The sequence below is a fragment of the Chenopodium album genome, chromosome 13 (genome assembly GCF_948465745.1).
Source record: "Chenopodium album chromosome 13, dcCheAlbu1.1, whole genome shotgun sequence".
NCBI lineage: Eukaryota > Viridiplantae > Streptophyta > Magnoliopsida > Caryophyllales > Amaranthaceae > Chenopodium > Chenopodium album.
This window is the reverse complement of record NC_137846.1, coordinates 17,464,318-17,484,107: the sequence shown is the minus strand read 5'-3', so window position 1 is coordinate 17,484,107 and position 19,790 is coordinate 17,464,318. Positions and strand designations below refer to the sequence as shown.

Sequence of the window (19,790 nt, the reverse complement as noted above, 5' to 3'; positions counted from 1 at the left end):
TGACTGTTTAAAAAAAAAAAAACAGGTTAGTAACGAATCCCAATAGAGATGAATGTGAGCTTTTCTTTTTATATGTTTAAAATCTAATCTAACAAAAAATTTTCTGATATGAACTAATCTAGCTAATTGCGTATTTTCACCGAGCTTTGACTTTACATATTCGCTAATTCATAATGAAAACATTATCAAATGAGGTATTGAAAGATTTGGATATATATATACTAGCTTTGTGCCCTGTACGATGTCCAGGATGTTTATTAATTTTTAAGATGAATTTTTAATCTATATATCAAATTTTAAAATATATCATTGATACAAAATTAGTTAGCAATTAATATGCTTTTGTGACGATTTGTTATCTAGTAGGCATGTAATGACATAAAAAATATTAAAAATTAGCAAAAAAAAATAAATTAAATAAAAAAAATGTTCAAAGCCCGTTGGGTTGACCCGAACCCAAAACTTTGGGTAAGGGTTGAACATTTCTTGGCCCGTAACATGAAATGACCCGATCTGAGATGACTCATGACTCAATCTTGATTGATAGGTTTACATAATAATAAAATTATATTAGATTGTGTAGTATATTATTTTTACGTTTTGAACTACTTTTTTCGCTTCAAAAAATATTATCATATCAAAAATAAATTTATATGAATTTTTTAGAGAATTATAATCTAAAATAATTTTTGAATAAAATTATAATTCAATTTGTACTTTTGAAATATTGGTATTTCATCAAAAATAAAACTCTAAATTAACTATTTTATCCTAAAATTCTATCCAAATTTGATTGAAAATAGAATTTTTCTAATTTTTTTTATCCTATGAAGTAGAAATCTTTTCAATGCAGCGCGACACTTGGCGAAAAGTTAGAACGCCAAGTGTCGTTGTTTCATGGTCTGGCTAAAAGTTTAGTTTTATATATTAGTTTATGATGCTATGAATGTAATTTTCATAATTGGTTTTCACAAAATAGTAGATATTTATTACTATTCAAAAAAGTTTTAAAGATATTTATTAGCACTAAAAATCATATATAATAAAACGATAAAGTTTAGTTTTGCCCAATTAGAATATTATTTGATTCAATTTCTATTGTATTTGTTTTGATTTATATTATTGATAGATGTCATATGAATCTTTTATCTATGTATTAATTTTACTTTTAAAAAAAGTTTAATTTTTTTTTTCTTTTTGTATAATTTCATCTTATTATTATTTTTTTTTTTTCTAATACTTCGAGTTAAGTAATTAGGTAATTAAATAAGGTGGACTTTTGGAAAAAAAAAATATAGGGTGGACTAAACATAGCGCAATGTATACTAAAAATTTCATCATTCACCCAGGTGTACCATGAGCATGGTACACCTGGTCAAAATACATGACTTATAAAAACGCGAAAAAACATTGTATACAAATACAAAGTATGTTTCGGGTGTTTTTGTCCCTCGGGAGAGTTACAGCTCGAGGACTGATCCGACTGCGCCTGTACCTGCAAAACAACGGAGACTTCGGGTGGTGGGAGCTCTGCCTCCGACGATCAAGTTAGTATTTGAATGCGAGTAGGAGAAGGTGCGGAAAATGAAATGAGATCTTCTTGGATTTCGAGATCAGGTGTTTCTCTGATGTGAGAGAATGTAGGGTAGATGTAATAATTGATTGGATGTCCCCAAAATCTGAGGAATATCTCCCTATTTATAGGGTCATTGGTGAACCTGCCCTTTCTAGGTCATTTGACCTAGATTTGGTGGGCTGCGCCGTTTTGCGACGCTAAAGATGGGCAACGGGCCGTGCCGTGCAGTGCCGCGATGGTGGGCGTGTCGTGCCGGCTCCGCGGCTGGCCGTACCGTGCTGTGCCGAAATTTGGCACACCCCAGGCCACGTGCCTGGCGAGTCGTGCCGTGCCGGGCCGTGGGCCAACCCGTGCCACTTTTTTTTTTATTTAAAAAAATATATATATATATATATGTATATATATATATAAAAAAAATTGATTTATTGTGTTATAATAATTAAATAAGTTTATATAAATTAATCGATTTATATAAACTTATTTAATTAAGTTTATTTATATTAACTTATTTAATTAAGTTTATATAAATAAACTTAATTAATTAAGTTTTATTTGGGCACGGGCTGTGCCGGCGTGCCGACGACCGTGCCCGTGCCGGATTTCAATTTTTTGTTCATAGCACGGCCCACGGCCCACGGCCCACAAGTGGGCCGCTGTGCCATGCTGGAGTCGTGTTGGGCCCGTGCCGACCGCGTGCCGGCACGGCCGGTGCCCATCTTTATGCGGCGCTCTTGGGAATTGGGCCTTGAAGGCCGCAATTCAGGAAGCATCTGAGGATGACACGTGTCAGCTGGCAGTTGGCCTAAATGGACCTCCCTAGGCTTGACACGTGGTCCTCTCTGATTGGTCCACGTGGACAGGGTAATTTTTCCCAAAATAAAGTACAAGAGCAAAAAAAATAAAAAATCAAAACGATTCTCCTCTTGATTTAAAAGATTGTTTTGTTATTTTTATTCCTTGATTCATTATTAACATTCCATATTACTTTTGATAAACAAAATTTGATTTTTTTTTTGTTAAGAGAAAGAAATTGGGTTTATAGAGAGAGAGACTATGGTAAATTTTGAAGTTTAAAGTGATTTAATGTTATTTCGTAGTTGATTTTATCGTTTTGATGAATCATTTAATTGAAAGATCGATGTAATTGACAAATTTGTTGTTGAGAGAAAAGGTATTTTCAAATATTTTTTGTTTTCAATTTTTATGTTTTGGTGTTATTTTCTAAGGTTGAAGATGACGTTCTTCCTATTTTGATGAATGTTCTTTTATCATTTTTTTAATTGCAATGAAATATGTTTTTTTTTAAGTGTGATCAATATGTTCTTTACAATACAAACATTGTAATATTACTTATATAATATGTCCTTTAAGGTAATATATATTAATCATGTTCTGATTCAAATGTAATATTTTGAAATGATAGAGAAATTTTAGATAGAAAAATTAATTTTAGATAGAGAAATTTTTTATATCTGAATATTTTCAGATTTAAATGTAATATTTTGAAATGATTTGACATTAAATTATTGGTAAAACTCAATTTGTAATTATATTTTACTTTGATAATAAGTATCTCATAATATATTGTGTTCTTTATATTGTGTTCTTTATTATGTTTCAGTGATATGTTATTTTATAAATTAATGATGTATTTTATAATTATTTGCTATGTTCTTTCCGCTTTAATTTGGGTGTATCATACGTATGGTACACTTGGGTGTACAAATTACCAATTGGTATATATACATCATTTGCACCTCAGAAATTAAGAAAACAGACAAAAAATAACACACAAATACGTAATGACACAAACGTCAGATATATAATTAGATTCGAAAACTATTTCTGGTTATAGTGTGTAAACTATTTCTGGATTTTAATATTCCTGTTGATGTATTCTATGTTTTTATTATTCTACATACAATATTTAAATAGAAGTTATTTCAAGTTGCTTAGAAGGTAAGATTTTCTATATTCATGATTGTGTAGCGTGGAACATGATATTATACTACCTTCCATACGAGAAATATAACACGCTTTTTGAATAAGTCGGCTTTTCATCATTTACAAAACTACTACGTATAATATTCTTTATCACTCCCCATTCTTTATCTGGATCCTCCGGGGGCGAGGGCCAAACTCCACTTCGCTCTGCTCTAAGGGTATAGCAGTCCGGCGTTCGAAACAATAGTTGGACAGTCACAAACCCCAACTAAAGGCCCCTCTTCCGCTTTTTTCGAGATCCGGAGTTTTTCGAGAAAAGGTCCCATCCTTCAATATCATGATTGGGTCAACCAGGCCAGATCGTTGATCCAATCCCGTAGATAGAAGTAGCTAGACGAGTCATTTCGATTCCTGTACCGCCCACGATATCTGATAACAACCTCACCGCTCCCCCCGTGGGTGGGGGTCGCGTCCTTCGAAAATCCGAATTCGGGCATTTCTTTCTGTGTGGGACGATGCCGCGAAGAAAGAGGTCGAGTCCCTCGATCCACCCCTCTAGCCACTCCAGGTTTGGAAAGTAGGGCAGAAAGTACAACAATGCCCCAAACAGTGCAATCATAGTATAAGGATGATGAAGCTAAGATTGAGTTTGAATTCTAAGATTAGGACTTTTTTTTTTTTTTTTTTTTTTTTTTTTTTTTTTTTTTTTTAAGTTGAAACAAAAAGATTTGGTATGATTTTATTATGTTTTGATCTGAATTTTTCTGATCTAGTTTGATCTGATTAGATTTAATAATTTGACTAAACTGTGACCGTATTTTAATACTAACTTATAAAGAAAAACATTATCAAAATGGATTTTGTTAGATTTATCTCATTATAAACTTTCCAAATATGTAATTTTCATAATTTTTTTAAATACGCAATTAACAATATTTAGCTATAAGTAAGAGATAATTAAAAGTTCTTATCTGGTCTCATTTGAATTTTTCTAGTATGATCTGATTTTGATATGAATTTATTAAAAAATAAGTAATAAATATCATAAATAAGTTGAAGAGAACATGTCCTAAGTCTCGTGGTAGGTCTTTAAAATAATGCATTACTATTTAGGAATACCAAGAACCCAAATCTAACTCGTCAAAAGCAAATTTTTTCGAAACAATTTTATATCATCTTAATATGTTTGGTGTTGAATCAGGTTATAAGACAAATGAAATTAATGTCTTTTTCATTATAAACAAAAGTAACCTGATGAAGAGATGTTGCTCGACATGACTAAGGAAGATGTTTATAAATTGCCTAGATCTTACCAAGTCAAAAAAAATGAATGTTTAAGTACAACATCTCTTTAAATCTTCTACCAAAATCGTACAAAACGCTCCAAATTTGGCAAAATCACCCAAAAAATGACTACTGACCATCAGATAATTTACGCATCTTCAGACGTTGAAGTCCCAATTAACAGCGATGATTGCTTCCTGCCTCCGCCAACTCGAACTGTCCCTTCAGCTTACTTAGTACCATTACCGGTCAAGCGAAGAAGTTGCTGCCAAGCCTTCTGCTACCTTTTATCTATCCTCCTTATGGAGCCAAGTATGTTTATAGCTGCCCATAACCACTGAAGGTAGTGGCTGAGGTTGTCGCTTTTAATGTGGGAATTATGACTATGAGAGGATGAAGTAGATGAATCTGTTGCCCTTAGGTTCTCTCATCAGCTTGACCACAAAACATTACTACCTTCGTTTCTTAATACACTAACTTTAACCACAAAATTTTATGTGTTTAAATCTATTTGTTGTAAAAAAAATTGCAATAATTGTGTTATTCGAACCAAGTAGATGCTGCTTATTACAAGCAGATTTATACTCTTAGGCCAAACTCGTACTCTCATCCCGGAGTCAAGTCTGATTCACGACCGTTATAGAGTACAAATACTTCTAATGGATTTGTAACGAGAAATATTGGTTGTCCTTTTGGATTATAACTTTTGGTTTCTATAGAAAATATGATAAATTTTTTCGTATATATCTTGTTAATATTTTTTGTGTATTAATGTTAATACTATATTCTCATATATTAGGCTGCAATCCATATATATATTGTGTAATGAGAATATCCTAACCATGGAAAATTACACAGACTTACATGGTATCAGAGCTTAATAGGTTTTTTTTTTAAATTAAAGGACCAACTCAACAAAAAATGTAAGCTTATGATTGAGGCCCTGGATTGGTTTATATAATATACCACGCTCCTTATTTAAGAACACTTTGGGTTTGAAATGTGAATGTAATATGAGCCCTTTGCATCCTCAATTGCCTTTTTTAATAATCAATGTATAAGTTAATAAATCTTACTATAAAGATTCACTTGGTGATTTCAAAGGTTTAACTTTTGATATTTTGAATGGAGGACATATAAGTATGATGATAAAACAAAGCTTTGGAGCTAATAGGGTTGTGATTTGTGAAATATTCGTAATTCAACAAGTTAGAAATTGAGCAATCCTATCTATTCATTGTAAATGAAGGGTCAATATTACACTATGTAGTATTTACTCTACTTCGTTCAAGTGTTAGGAAAAAGTTCCATTAATACTTCTATCTCTTTTGCCTTATCATACTCTCCTTTCATCCATCAACAACATTACTACCTGGGAGACCTTGCAAGCGCCCACACATTTATGTGCACGTTGGATCAATGAAGGGAGTAGGATCGAATCAATAAAGTCAGATCATAGAATCATAAGATCCTACAAAATTGATAAAAAGAAAATAATAAAAAGGTAGCTACATAATTAGATACATATTTTTTTTTAATTTATAAAAATGCTTAATTCTATAGTTTAAGTAATTGGATATTAATTTTTCTGGCTTAGAGATTTAAAAAGTAAAAAGTAGGATCAAACGATCATGACCAATCATACACGATTATGTCCAATCCTATACTATTCAATAATAATCCAAGTGAAAAATAGGATCATACGGTCCTATATTGATCCTGTACAATGATCTTGCATGCTCTGCGATCTGCATCAGATCTAAATCGTTTGCAACCACAAGCAACAAAACAATTTGTTCACTATCATGTTTCCCAATAATACGGCCGCGACTAGGCCCACCCAATAGACACAAAAGTGCATTGTGTTATATATTTTTTTTGTATTGTGCTAACCCAACCGGTTCTATCATTAACTTATTTAGCTTAAGATATCATTTGATCCTAAAAACTAACCTAAAGTACTCAAAGTGTCAAATAATCTTCTCTAAAAGTGTCAAATCTTTCCTAGAAATCTTTCCTAGAGCAGAGCAGATTTCAACAGAACAGAGCTGATCAGATTTCAGAACAGAGCTGAGCAGAATAGCTCAAAAGGACAGGGCCTACATTCAGTATATATGGCTATCAGCCCATCACCATAGCCGAAAGCATAAAACCATAAGTAGGAGGTCATGCCTTATGATTTTAGTCGGTTTATTAATGGCAAATCTTAAATCCTAAAATTCCAAATAGAGACTAGGATATGCTTTCCAAAATTATGTACACGTTTTAACCTTTGGTGGACCTTACCACAAGCAACAAAACACAATTAATTAATACGAGTATGACTAAATCTGGTTATCTTTTCACTTTCTATTATCTTCAATCAAATTATTTTATCAAAATTATCATGAATTCAATGCATTTCACTTTGACAACAACAAAATACATAAAAAATAATTAGACAACTAGACAAAGATTAGATATAAAAACAATTTACCCCCTCATCTTTGACCATTGTAGCTGCCACATTAAACCAATTATCAAATCACAAAAGTGAAAAGTTCTTAATTTCTTACAAATATGAAAAGGAAAAAGAATTACAAGTATATGTATATCATAGGGACACGTTATTAAATCACCTAAACCACTCAAAGTCAATAAAACGAAACTTCAACGTACCCAATTCCTGACTTTTTATACTCCTATAATATCCTTTATATTTCCCTCTTTATAACAAAAGTCACAATTACATTCAAAAACATCTATCTTATTCAAAAAGTCTTAAAACAACCGCCCAAACAAGATGTCTACCGATCACCAAAGGATCCACCCGGCACCGGACGTGGAAGCGCCACCACCATCATCCGCGCCGTTGATCCCACCCAACACACTCAAGTCCGATAGCACCGGTCGCGAACACTACCCTCCTTTACCACATCGAGCCGGCCCTCCACCCGCCTACCCCATACCACCCCCACCATACAAACGTAGAAAAAGAAGTTGTTGCTGCCGTGCATTTTGTTGCATATTTTGTACACTACTTGTACTAATCGTCGCTATCGGTGCTACCATAGGTATACTCTTCCTCATATTTCGCCCTAAAATCCCTGATTATTCCATTGACACCCTTAAAGTCACACAATTTTCCCCTAACAACAACAACTCCATCTCCGCCACGTTCGTCGTAAACATTACCGCTCACAACCCTAACAAACGCATAGGTATTTATTACCTAGGTGGGTCTAGTCTTACTGCTTGGTACAAAGACACCCAACTTTGTCAAGGGTCTTTGCCTAAGTTTTACCAAGGCCACCGTAACACCACCAATCTCGACGTCTCGTTATCCGGTACCGTTAACGATGCATCGGGGTTAAGCTCTGCATTGCAACAACAACAGCAAGATACTGGAAATATTCCCTTGGTTTTAAGGGCAAAGGTTCCTGTGAAGATTAAGTTGGGAAAGTTGAAGTTGATGAAAATGAGGTTTAGGGTTACGTGTCACTTAAGTATTGATAAATTAGCTGATCAAGCTGAAATTCGAATTGGTAGTAGCAGCTGCAAATTTAGACTCAAACGTATTTTTTGATTTTTTTTTTTCTTTTTTTGGAAATTCATTCTGTTCATTTCCATTTCTCATTTTTTACATGATTTTGATATATTTTTTGTTGCGGTTTATTTTACTATTTCTTATTATATAGTATTAGATATTTTAAATAAAGATTTGGAGGATTGTTTGTGGATCTTCCAAGGCATATAGATTATTATTGTATATGAGCGAGCTACATGTACATGTTACATCGACTTTTGATGGATATGCTATATTACATACTATACAATGAATAAGAATGTTGTACATTTATTTTATTATTACGAGTAGGATTTTATTTATTTTTGCTTTCATATGAGTATATGACGTTCCAACTAGATCAATTAAGTAATTTAAGCTGACATGTGTACTTTATTACATTTTCACGAAGCTTTATAAAATTCACAATAAATAAATAAATAAATAAAAATAAAAATAAAAAGGTTGTAATGACTGCTAATTTAATTCACCTCCGTCTTGACTTCTTGAGTACCTGAAGTGAATTGACATGTATTGCCATAGGCAGTTATCAAGTGTATTAATTGATTAGGTCAACAACATGAATTGTTCAAAACAAATACACGTTTAAGAATAAATGAGAGATCAAATTGTATACGTAATCATTATAAATTTTGGTTATTAATAATGTTACGTTGTTAATAACTAGTTTTACTATTAAGAAATTGCATACTCCTTTTAAGACTGATTGTTCTTATATGAGGATTTGGTAATAAAGGTCCTAAGAAATTAAACATTGATGTTTTTAAATATGGTCAAAAAGGTACAGGAATTAAGTTTAAACAATAAATTTGATGAGCACACATAGAAGCATTAAAATATACAGTCTAGTCCTTTTTTATTTTTATTTTTTTAAAAAAAAATTCGACAACAAGTAAACAAGAGGATCGAAGTCAGAAAGGCCAATCTTCTGGCTTTCTTCACAGCCAATAAGAAACAAAAAAGAACAATCTTCTGGCTGTAGTTGCTAAATCATGGGCTACAATGCTACATGGAATTGGGTGCTTGTGTCCAATTTACTCTAATTGGGCGGGTTCACAAATGAATCAATCGTAAAGCCCAAGGCTAAGGTTCAACTCTCCAAGTCAAGCTAAGTCAGTCAAAGGCCCTATCAACATGGCAACCGCGTTTGATCCAAAGCCCATTTGTCTATCAAAGTAAAAGTATAAAAGCCTTCACTCTCCTCTCTCTACATTCATTCAAACAAAACCTTAAGCGATTAATACTCTTGCATAATTTTCTCTCTCTAAACCTCGTACTAACTTTAGCATCGAAGGGCATCCTCAGCAAAACCCCCGAGGCTAGTTTACGTTTGTTTGTTGTGTAGGAAATCCTCGACCCAGTCATCACTTGGACCTAGAACAGGCTTCAGCCCACAGGAAAGGATCTGTCCGAAGGTCCCATTGTTTTTACCCGAAACACGGGGTATTAATAAGTGCTCCATTTCTCCACGACACATATGCTTATACAAATATTTGACCAACAATATCTTTAATTATCAATAAATATATATTTAAAAAAATAAAAATTAATAATCTATTTATTATGTGATAATTCCAACAAATACTCACAAGACTATATTTTTTCTTATTTATATAAACAAACATTAAACAAAGTAGGTCAAGTACCCAATAATGCAAAAAATGTTAATAAAACACTTGTTAATAAACGGAGGAGCTGCGTAACAAAGTTTATTTATAAATAGGTGAAATAGTTACATATCAAAAGAATATGTAGTAAGATGTTCTAAACTTCAATTTTCACCCTTTCAGAGTAATAATTATTTTTAGTGAACTTAATTGGGGTCATGTTCTCTTGAGCTTTAAAAATAATACGAAATATTTAACAAATATTATTTCAATTTAGTAAAAATAAGTTCAATTGAGTAAAAAAAATAAAATATATTTAATTACTCCGTATTAAAAATCTGTAATTTTAATGAACAAAAATAAATAGAATTTGTAAAAAAAAAAAAAAAAAAAAAAAAAAAAAAAAAAAAAAAAAAAAAAAATTAATTCAGCAAAAATAAATTCAGTTAAATAAAAATAATTTCATTTTATGAGCAATAGCTAGCTAACCATTCCAATCACCTTTATCACCAAGAAATGATAGTCTCCGATCGTACATATGTAGTATAAGATTCAACAGATTGTAACAACCAAAAAAAGTCTAAATACCCCTAAGCTATGTTTCAAAACAATCTTCCCTTAAAAAAAAAAAAAAAAATAATAAAAAAAAAAAAGATTCAAAACAATCTATTCCTTGCCTTGTTTGCAAACCATGAGTATAGTTGTGCACTAGTGCTTTTATTGTTGTGTGCACTAGTGCTTTTATTGTTGTGTGCACCATTCGCCACTGGTGGACCGTAGAAGATACTCCATCCATCGATCCTTCCATTCTATATATATTAATGGCAAAATTGTAAATAATATTTTCCCCCATTATTCTTTTTTTCCCTATATTTCTCACTTCCTCTCAATCTCTTTCCTCCCTGATCATCATCACTCTTCCCCATTATCTTTTTCCTCAGAGTTCAAAAAAAAAAAAATTCCCCATTTCTCTCTCTCTCTCTCTCTCCTCCCTGTCCCTTTCCCTTTTTCTCCTCCGTAATTATCTCTTCTCCCACCTTTTTTCTCTCTCATATTTCAAAAGGATCTTCATGACTATGATAAAAATATATGTCATGGACAATACATAGAAGAATACGGAAGATTATATCCAAGAGTAAGATTAAATATACACAACTTTGAAGCTATATGTGCATTTTTTATGGTAAAAAATGTGCATAATTTACAAGTGTGCATATTTAATAGAAGTCATCAAAGCCTCTGTACTAATAATGCATATGTTAATCCAATCCAAGTAGTGAACGTTGGAAATCCGATCCTTATTACTAGGTTTGCAATTTTTGTTTCGGTGATGAGGAAAATGAAAGGAAAAACGAATGTGCATAATTTTTTATTTAAAAGCATAAATTTGTACTAAATGTGCATAAATTTTGTACTAAATGTGCACAATTTTTGTGATGAATGTGCATTTTGCGCAAGTAAAAATCGAATAGAATTGCATAAATTTTAAATAAAATGTGCATAATTTTGTACTAAACATGCATATTTTTTACGCTGGATGTGCATTTTCTATAGGTTAAATGTGAAGCATTGGATTCATTTGTACGGTCAAGATTCCTTCTCATTTTAAGATCCTTCTCACTAGACAATCCAACCCTATATTTAGGGTCAATTGAGAAGTTTGTTAAAATGAGAAGGATTTTATATGCATATATTTTGTATTGAATGTGCAAATTTTTTTTAATTGAATGTGCGTATACTTTTCGATTTATATTCGATGTGCATAGAATTTAAACAAAATGTGCATAATTTTACTTCTAAATATGCATATTGTTTACTCCTCTTATTCATTCACCTAAGAATATGTATTTGGGCAGAGAGGGCACGACATTACCAATTCCAATAGACATTCCAAGTTATCCTTTAGATTTAATTTAGTTTCTTAGTTTTCTTATTCATTTACCTAAAAACACCCTGCTTATCTTTCTCTCTCATCCTCTATTTCCATTACATAGTTATGGAACAACATTAATTGGCGAACGTTCTACGAAGCTTTGAAATGAAACTCTATGATCTAAAATGGTGAAGATGATGATCAGATTGCTTCTACTTGTGGGAAGAATTGAAGACAAGGAGAAAAATAATCATGAAACTTGTGGAGGAAGAGAGAGAAAAGATGAATAGTAGAAATTAAGGACAACGGACGGTCTTGATTAGATGGAAGAGTAGCGTGAATTTGTGGGCACTAAGCTCTATAAACAAGGATATTTGATCAGTAGAGAGATGAAGTAGAGTAGTGTATTTTTTGTTCTAATACCAGCCACTAGATTGTTCATATGAATGATTGAGATTCCTTCTCATCCTTCTCATTTTAAGATCCTTCTCATGGATCACAATATATACTTTTAAGGTATAAGAGAAACAGTTGTTTAGAACATTAGTACTGTATTACTCCATATTATATATAGTTTTATGTAGATCATGTGTTGGGGTAAGTACATTAAGAGTTTGAAGAAAAGGATTTTCTAATCAATTTAAGATAAGATTTGGAAGAAAGGGATGGAAGGGTAACTTTCTTTCTTAAGTGGGGCGCGAAATAATCGTAAAATTGGTTGCACGAGCAACACCTATATGACATATGCTATGTAATACTTCTCCCTTAGTATCTTAGATGAAATGGAGAAGATGTGTTGTAGCTTTTTTTTTGCCGGTGCAAAGCTGATGATGAGTGAAATCTTGCATGGGTAGCTTGGGAAAAGTTATATCATTCAAGGAAAGATGATGGCTTGGAATTCTATGACTTAAGACCTTTCAATGAAGCACTCTTAATTCACGGTGTGGTCAGGCATGTTTTAAATTTTTTTACTGCCACATATAATTACTAAGCCGGTGAAAAAAGAGATTTTCGATTTGGTGTTTAAAACTAATAAGCTAGAGTGAACCCATGTAAATGCAAATGATATATATTATCCAGAAAGATATTTGGATTGATGGATAAAAAAAATATATATGTTTTCAGGATGTTGGAAGTTCATTTTGAAATAATACTCCCTCCGTTTTTAAATACTTGTTCCATTTCTCCATGCGCGGAGTTATAAGAATAAAAAATTATAAAAGCAAAAGTAGTGAAGAGAATTGGAGGAAATAGGGTATCAAATTAATAAAAATATGATTTATGTTGGGTCCACTAGGTGAGAGAAATGAATTAAATATTGTAAAAGCTTTCCAAATAAGGAAATAGAGCAAGTATTTAAAAACGGAGGGAGTATTAGATTCTAATTGTTTTGATAAATTGTTAAATTATTAATAAGGTTGTTATTGAGTAATTTGGAAAAACAAAATACAATGTTAGAAATTGGATTTTTTTTTTTTTTTTTTTAGGAAAATGATGGAAGTTATAAGGTTTATTTTTTTTAAAAGAAGCAACTTTGGGGTTATTTTATTAAAAAAAAAAGGAAAAAATGCACAAACTTTTAAGGTTGGGGTTTTCATGTGCTGTGATGAAACGTTAAGGAAAAAAGTTTTAAAAGTATAAAATAGATATTTCGTAAAAAAAATTATCTTATAATCTATGGATTTTTATATATTCGACGAATGAGATCCATAAGAGATGTACAAAAACTTAAATTTAATACTCGTAAAAAAACATGAATTAAATAAAAGGATTATAATTTAGTTTAGAATTAAAATATTTAATCGTCATATGATCAAAATTAATGACTAAGTGCTTAAATTAATTAAACTAATAAAATATAATTATTTGATATTATAGATATTTTCCATAAATTGAAATGAAAAAATAATATTCAACTTGTAACTAATTATAAACATTGTAAATTAATATGAACACGCTGAAAAGGATGATGAAGCTAACGCCGACAACGGCGATAGTTATGACAATTCAGGCAAGGATGAGGACGATGAAGGAGAAGAAAAATAAGGAGATGCGGAGAAAGAGAATGATGATCAGGTTCAAATGGATGGTGGGTCGGATGCGAAGGGTGATCCAGAAGAAGACAACGAAGAGGAAGAGACGGTTGAAGAAACTGAGACGTCTTTTAACGAAGACACAAAAGAAGCGAATGAGCGAAAGCTACTGGATCCCTTCGATGTTGAAGGGTATGATGACGAAGGCAATTGGGGTGAAGAGAGTGTCCCAGAATGGAACTACTCGGACGACAGTTGGTATGACTTTGAGCCTGACATGGATGACTACCGTGATGACAGTGATAACAACAGTATGTATCGTCGCAAGTCTCCAGATTATTGAAGGTATCTTTAAAGATCCATAGTAAAAATAAAAAAATAATAAAAAATATATATATATTTTTAAGAAGCCCCATTTTATCTACTTGATAAACAAAATTCGTTTATCAAATGGTAAAACGGTAAATAAATCAACAATTTTGTCTAGTCATCATGTCATATTTGTAAATAAATCAACTATTGTGGGTCAATTTTCAAGTCATAATGGAATATTTGTAAATAAACCAATTATTGTGGGGTCCATTTTTATTAAAAAGTTGTTGATTTATTTACAAATTTTTCATTTGATAAACATATTTTGTTTACCAAGAAGATAAACTTGTATTTTCTCATATTTTTGTGTAAAAAACTAATGTGATTTTTTTTTTTTAAAAAAAAAGTAGTGATAAAAAGATCGCAATAACTGAAAATCGTGCATTGCACACATCAGATTTACATCTAAAAATAATATAGTAGTAAGGTGATTAATAACAAAATGTAATCCTATAATATTTCTAGATTATAAGGAAAAGTGTGTCACTTTAAAAAATTGAAGTTGTAGTGTCCCTTATGAATATTAAAAATACCCTAGCAACTCCCTTTAAAAATATTTTAAAAAATGATAATTAAAACAAAAGGTTAATCAATTGAAAAAAAAAACTAACCACCCAGAGAATAATAAAAACTCCAACACCCAATAATTAAAATTAAGTCCAAATTAAAATAAATAAATTACATTATATTTTACCAATCATTACAATCCATCATAACACTACAAAATTACTTTATAACTCACAATTATCAACCGCAAATCCAAAGATTTACTTCAAAATTATACATATTATATTTATATTATTATTGTTCATATATTGCACATATATTGTACTTATTATTTTACATGTTCTATTTTCAAAATATTCTATAATTGATATTATTTGTACATTAGTAATATTTCAATTACAAATACTCGATTTATAATTGATTTAAATTACTTTTTTTTATTCTCATATCAATCAGTTTTACATCGCAAGTATAATATAGCTTTTGTTTTATCCTCAACGATATAATACTGACTATTGAAGTATTGAGTACGTACTCTATTTGACTTTTTATGCAACAAATAATATTTTAATCTATTTAAGTAACCTAAGGATATTTTTAAAATTGATAAAGTAAAATAAAAAAAAAAAAAAAGCAAACTTATCTAGGACGGCCTCATAATATATTGGCCTCATGAGAAAGCGAAATACATACCAAGATGTAACAAGACAAATTATGGAAATAGTCCACTGAGAAGCTATCGATTAGAGGGTTTGACTGCAACAAATAAATACGCCAGCCAACAATATGGATTTGGGCTTGCGCAGCTAAGTGGGCATACGCAACACCTAGTTCGAGCCCATATGTTGGGGTCCTTGGGAATGAACAAATACCAGGTTGCAAGATTAATTAAAATGAAAATCAAAACTTCTGCAAATAAAATGTTGCAAAACGTTATACATATTTGGAGGAGGATTAGTTTTTTTTTTCTCCTTCGTTGTTAAATTTGTTTAAAATTACATTGGTGGTATTATAAAGCAACATTATGAGTTCTACTATAATGTGATGTTAATTGACAATAGAAGAAATTATGGGAAGTATCTTTTACACATACGTAGTATTACCTTAATCTAGTAGCCTCTGCATCAAAGCCCATAGCAACTTCTGTTAAACCAAGAACACCAGCAATTACACATACTGTGGCAATGATCTTTCCTTCCATATTCTTTCTTTTTCTTTTGCACGAACTTAAAATTTTGAAGAGAGAATTTTAAGAGAGAAGATATACATAGAAGAAGATGTATATAAACCTTTAGTTTAGAAACTTGGATTTTCTTTAGAATTATTGACGCACTTGCCTTTTTTTACACTATATATTCATATGTATACTTCACCTATTTCTCAATAATTGTATTCGTTTTAATTAAAATAATAAATATAAAGTTTGAAAATTTGATGGTATCATTAAAATTAAACTAATAACAATTAATTCATTACTTCTTTTTTTTTTTTAGGAAAATTCATTACATTTATCATTATATATTAGTATATATAAAATTAGTCAAAGTTTAAATATAAATCGTGTAAAAAAAGGCATAACGAATGCATCTATTAAGAAACAGAGGAAGTATTTATAATATTTTTAGTAACGTCTTAAAAATAAATTCATGTAATATGTGTTGTCGATGGGCCAAGACCGCCAGACCCCCAGACTAAAAGCCCAATTTCATTGAAAACAATTTAAGTTATAAAAATTTATATCCTAATTTATGCTACATGGATAATAAAGTAGCTCAATGATTATAGCAGGGATTTAATTAGCCTCGTGTTTTGGAGTTCGAGACTTGTTAGGCTTGTTTTTGTTTCAGTAATTCTTTTCTTCTTTCTAATTTAACCGTTTTTTCCTTATTTTAACCCGTTCTTCCTTTCGTATCTAATACAAAAATGGTCTTTTAGTCGCCTTCCCATTTAATTATTTAATACTCTCCCGTCCTATAATATAGTACAGAAAAACAAATTGAGGTACTTAAAAAATAAAAGGAAATATTATAAAAGTATGTAAAATAAAATTAAAACGTTTAAAAAATAAACACAACATTTTAAGACAATAAAAGAGAAATGCAAGCAATATATTATGAGATAAATAGGGTATTATTTTTGTAATAACTCTTATAAATAATACTTTCAAGTATAGTTTTTTATGAAATTGAGTGTCTAATTAGTATATTATGTAAACACACTAAATTAGTATATCGCGTAAACACTCTAAATTTTAGGCCCCCCTAATTGTTAGTTTGCCCCTAGGCCCCTAAAATGTCAGAAATGGCCCTGGTAATGGTAATAGATTGTTATATAGTTATTACAATAAAGTTTCATAATAACTACTTTATTATTATTATTATTATTTTTTGAACTATTTATTGAAGGAAGTATGTGTAATGAATAATATAGTCATATAAGATCTTATTACAATTGTCTTAATTTTTACTTTTAAAATATCAATTTTTTTTAATTTTTATTTATTGAGATTTAAACACAATAACGATACATTGACAAGAGAAAAAATCAATATGATGCAAAACAATGGAGATACTTTGTATACATGCAATTTCAGTTCTCTAAATAGCATAATTTGGTATCCTTAGTACAGCAATTGCTTTATTTGTTTCTAAAGGTTTAGCTTTGTATGATACGCATAATGCATGATCTGTACACCCGGGTGTACCATGAGCATGGTACACCCGGGCAAAAACGACACAGCCCACAACATAAAACGCAGACATCAAACAAATTAAAAAATGCGGAAAGAACATACTGTTTTGGAACAAAGAACACAACCAAAATGAACATGTAGCTGTGAAACAAAGAACGCGGGAAATTTTTGGTATATTCATTAAATTTTGGAAACAAATCACCCATGTCCCACGTAAATTGATACTGTTTTTCCAAAACATTTTAGTTTCCGGAATATTTGTCTCTTTCTAAAATTATTTTCTCCAAAAATAGTTCGAAATTTCATTTTCAAAATCTAAAAATTCAAAATCAAAACTTCATTTTCATTTTTAAAATTTCAGTTACCAAAATATTTTTATTTCAGTTTCTTTATTTTTACAAAAATCCCTACTAAAATCGTTCATATACTTTCACCATTTCTTTTTTCTATGTATTTAATTATTATGGGTCTTAAATATATGGTCATGTGTAATTTTTGTGTTCTTTATTTATTCTAATAATGTTCTTTACTAGAAAACATGATGTTCATTTATATTTGTTTGTAATGTACAATTAATTAATACGGAGTACTATTTTTCTTCCACGTATCCACTTTTATATCATGTAATGATTTTTATTAGATCTTTTGATAATATATTTTAAACGTCCATGTTCATTGATTGTAATAATAATGTACTTTCATTGTCATATAATGTTCATTTCTTATTGTGAAAATGTTTGTTAAATTTAGTCTTTAGACCGTGATGGTTATTAAATTTAAATAATGTTTATTGTAATATCATGATGTTCTTTATTAATATTTTGGATGTTCTTTGAATTTAAAAATCAATCATCAATAGACTATGTCCAAAAAATATTGAATCGTCAAAAACCTTCATGGTCCTGAATTTCAAGAAAAAAAAACAATTATTATATGTTAATTAATATCAAAGAATATAGAATATATAAATATAATTCAAGATGAATTTTAAAATGATATGTGCTATAAACGAAAATGTGTATATCACTCAATACCTCAAAGAACATAAGAACAAAATCAAAGAACATTGTGGATAAAAAAAAGAACATAAGTGATGTAACAATGAATAATACCCAAAAGAACATAAGAATTAAAACAAAAAACATAGAACATAGAACATAGAACATAGTATTCAAGTAAAAAGAACATATTTCATATTATTGAAACCCAAAGAACATTATATCGTAAAGAACGTAATTTGTAATGTATAGAACATATAATTTAGGTAAAAAGAATATATTAATCAGACTTAAAGAGCATAATTCATTACAATTAACAAAATTAATATGAATCAAATAAGTGATAAAAGAACATTCGTCATAATTAGAAGAACATCATCTTCAATCTTAGAAAATTATGGAATCTCCGAAATCTATAAATTATGAAATTTAATAAAAAGAAATTATCTCCTTTGATTACAAAACCTACAAATTATGAAATTTAATAATTTAAAATAACATTATCATCATCATCAACAGTATAGCTATAATTATGAAATTTAAATACGACCGGAAAAAAAAAAAAAAAAAAAAAAAAAAAAAAAAAAAAAAAAAAAAAAACTAAGAGGTACCTTTCATTTTATTACAAAATCCTCAAATTCACCATCATCATTATCAAAATCTTCATTCTCATATTGTATTATCAACGGATCTACAATTTGTATCTTGTCGAAATTTCTACTACGCTGCCATTAATTCTTCCTGCTAAAATATTTCTCTCTTAAATTTCTCTATCTAAAAATTCTCTTTCTGTATTTCGAAATTGTATTTAGATCTCTCTAAAGATTTCAAATCTAATTTTGTTAACTATTAATATGGAAAATAACAAATCCCTTAAATTAAGGATGAAATCATTTTGATTATTTTTTTATTATTTATTTTATAAATAATCATCTAAGAATGCTGTTATTTTTAGCAAGGTGTACCATGAGCATGGTACACCCTGGTGTACCATCTAAATTTCATGATACGCATGAACTATAAGAGCATTAAGTAACTAATAGATTTGTACACAAGAATGCTCTCAAAATTGATTTCAAATCAGGGTGTTTTTAGAAAATAACACCACAAAAAAAAGTCACAAATTGGATTTATAACACCATAAAATTTCAAACTTTTATTATAATACCACAAAAAAAAAGTCACAACTTGGATTTATAACACCACAAAATTTCAAACTTTTATTATAATACCACAAAAAAAACCTAAAAATTGAATTTCGTAACCATTTAACATATCTTTGGATAGAATCCGTTAGTAGGGCTCACCATGTACACGTGTCAGTTGTTTATTGGTTTCA

At 30.2% G+C, this 19,790-nt stretch overlaps 1 pseudogene; it reads left to right on the top strand.

The window, feature by feature from the left end:
- The first annotated feature begins 7,430 nt into the window (after positions 1 to 7,430).
- Positions 7,431 to 8,742, top strand: LOC145576442 (NDR1/HIN1-like protein 6 pseudogene; annotated as a pseudogene).
- Positions 8,743 to 19,790: the final 11,048 nt, after the last annotated feature.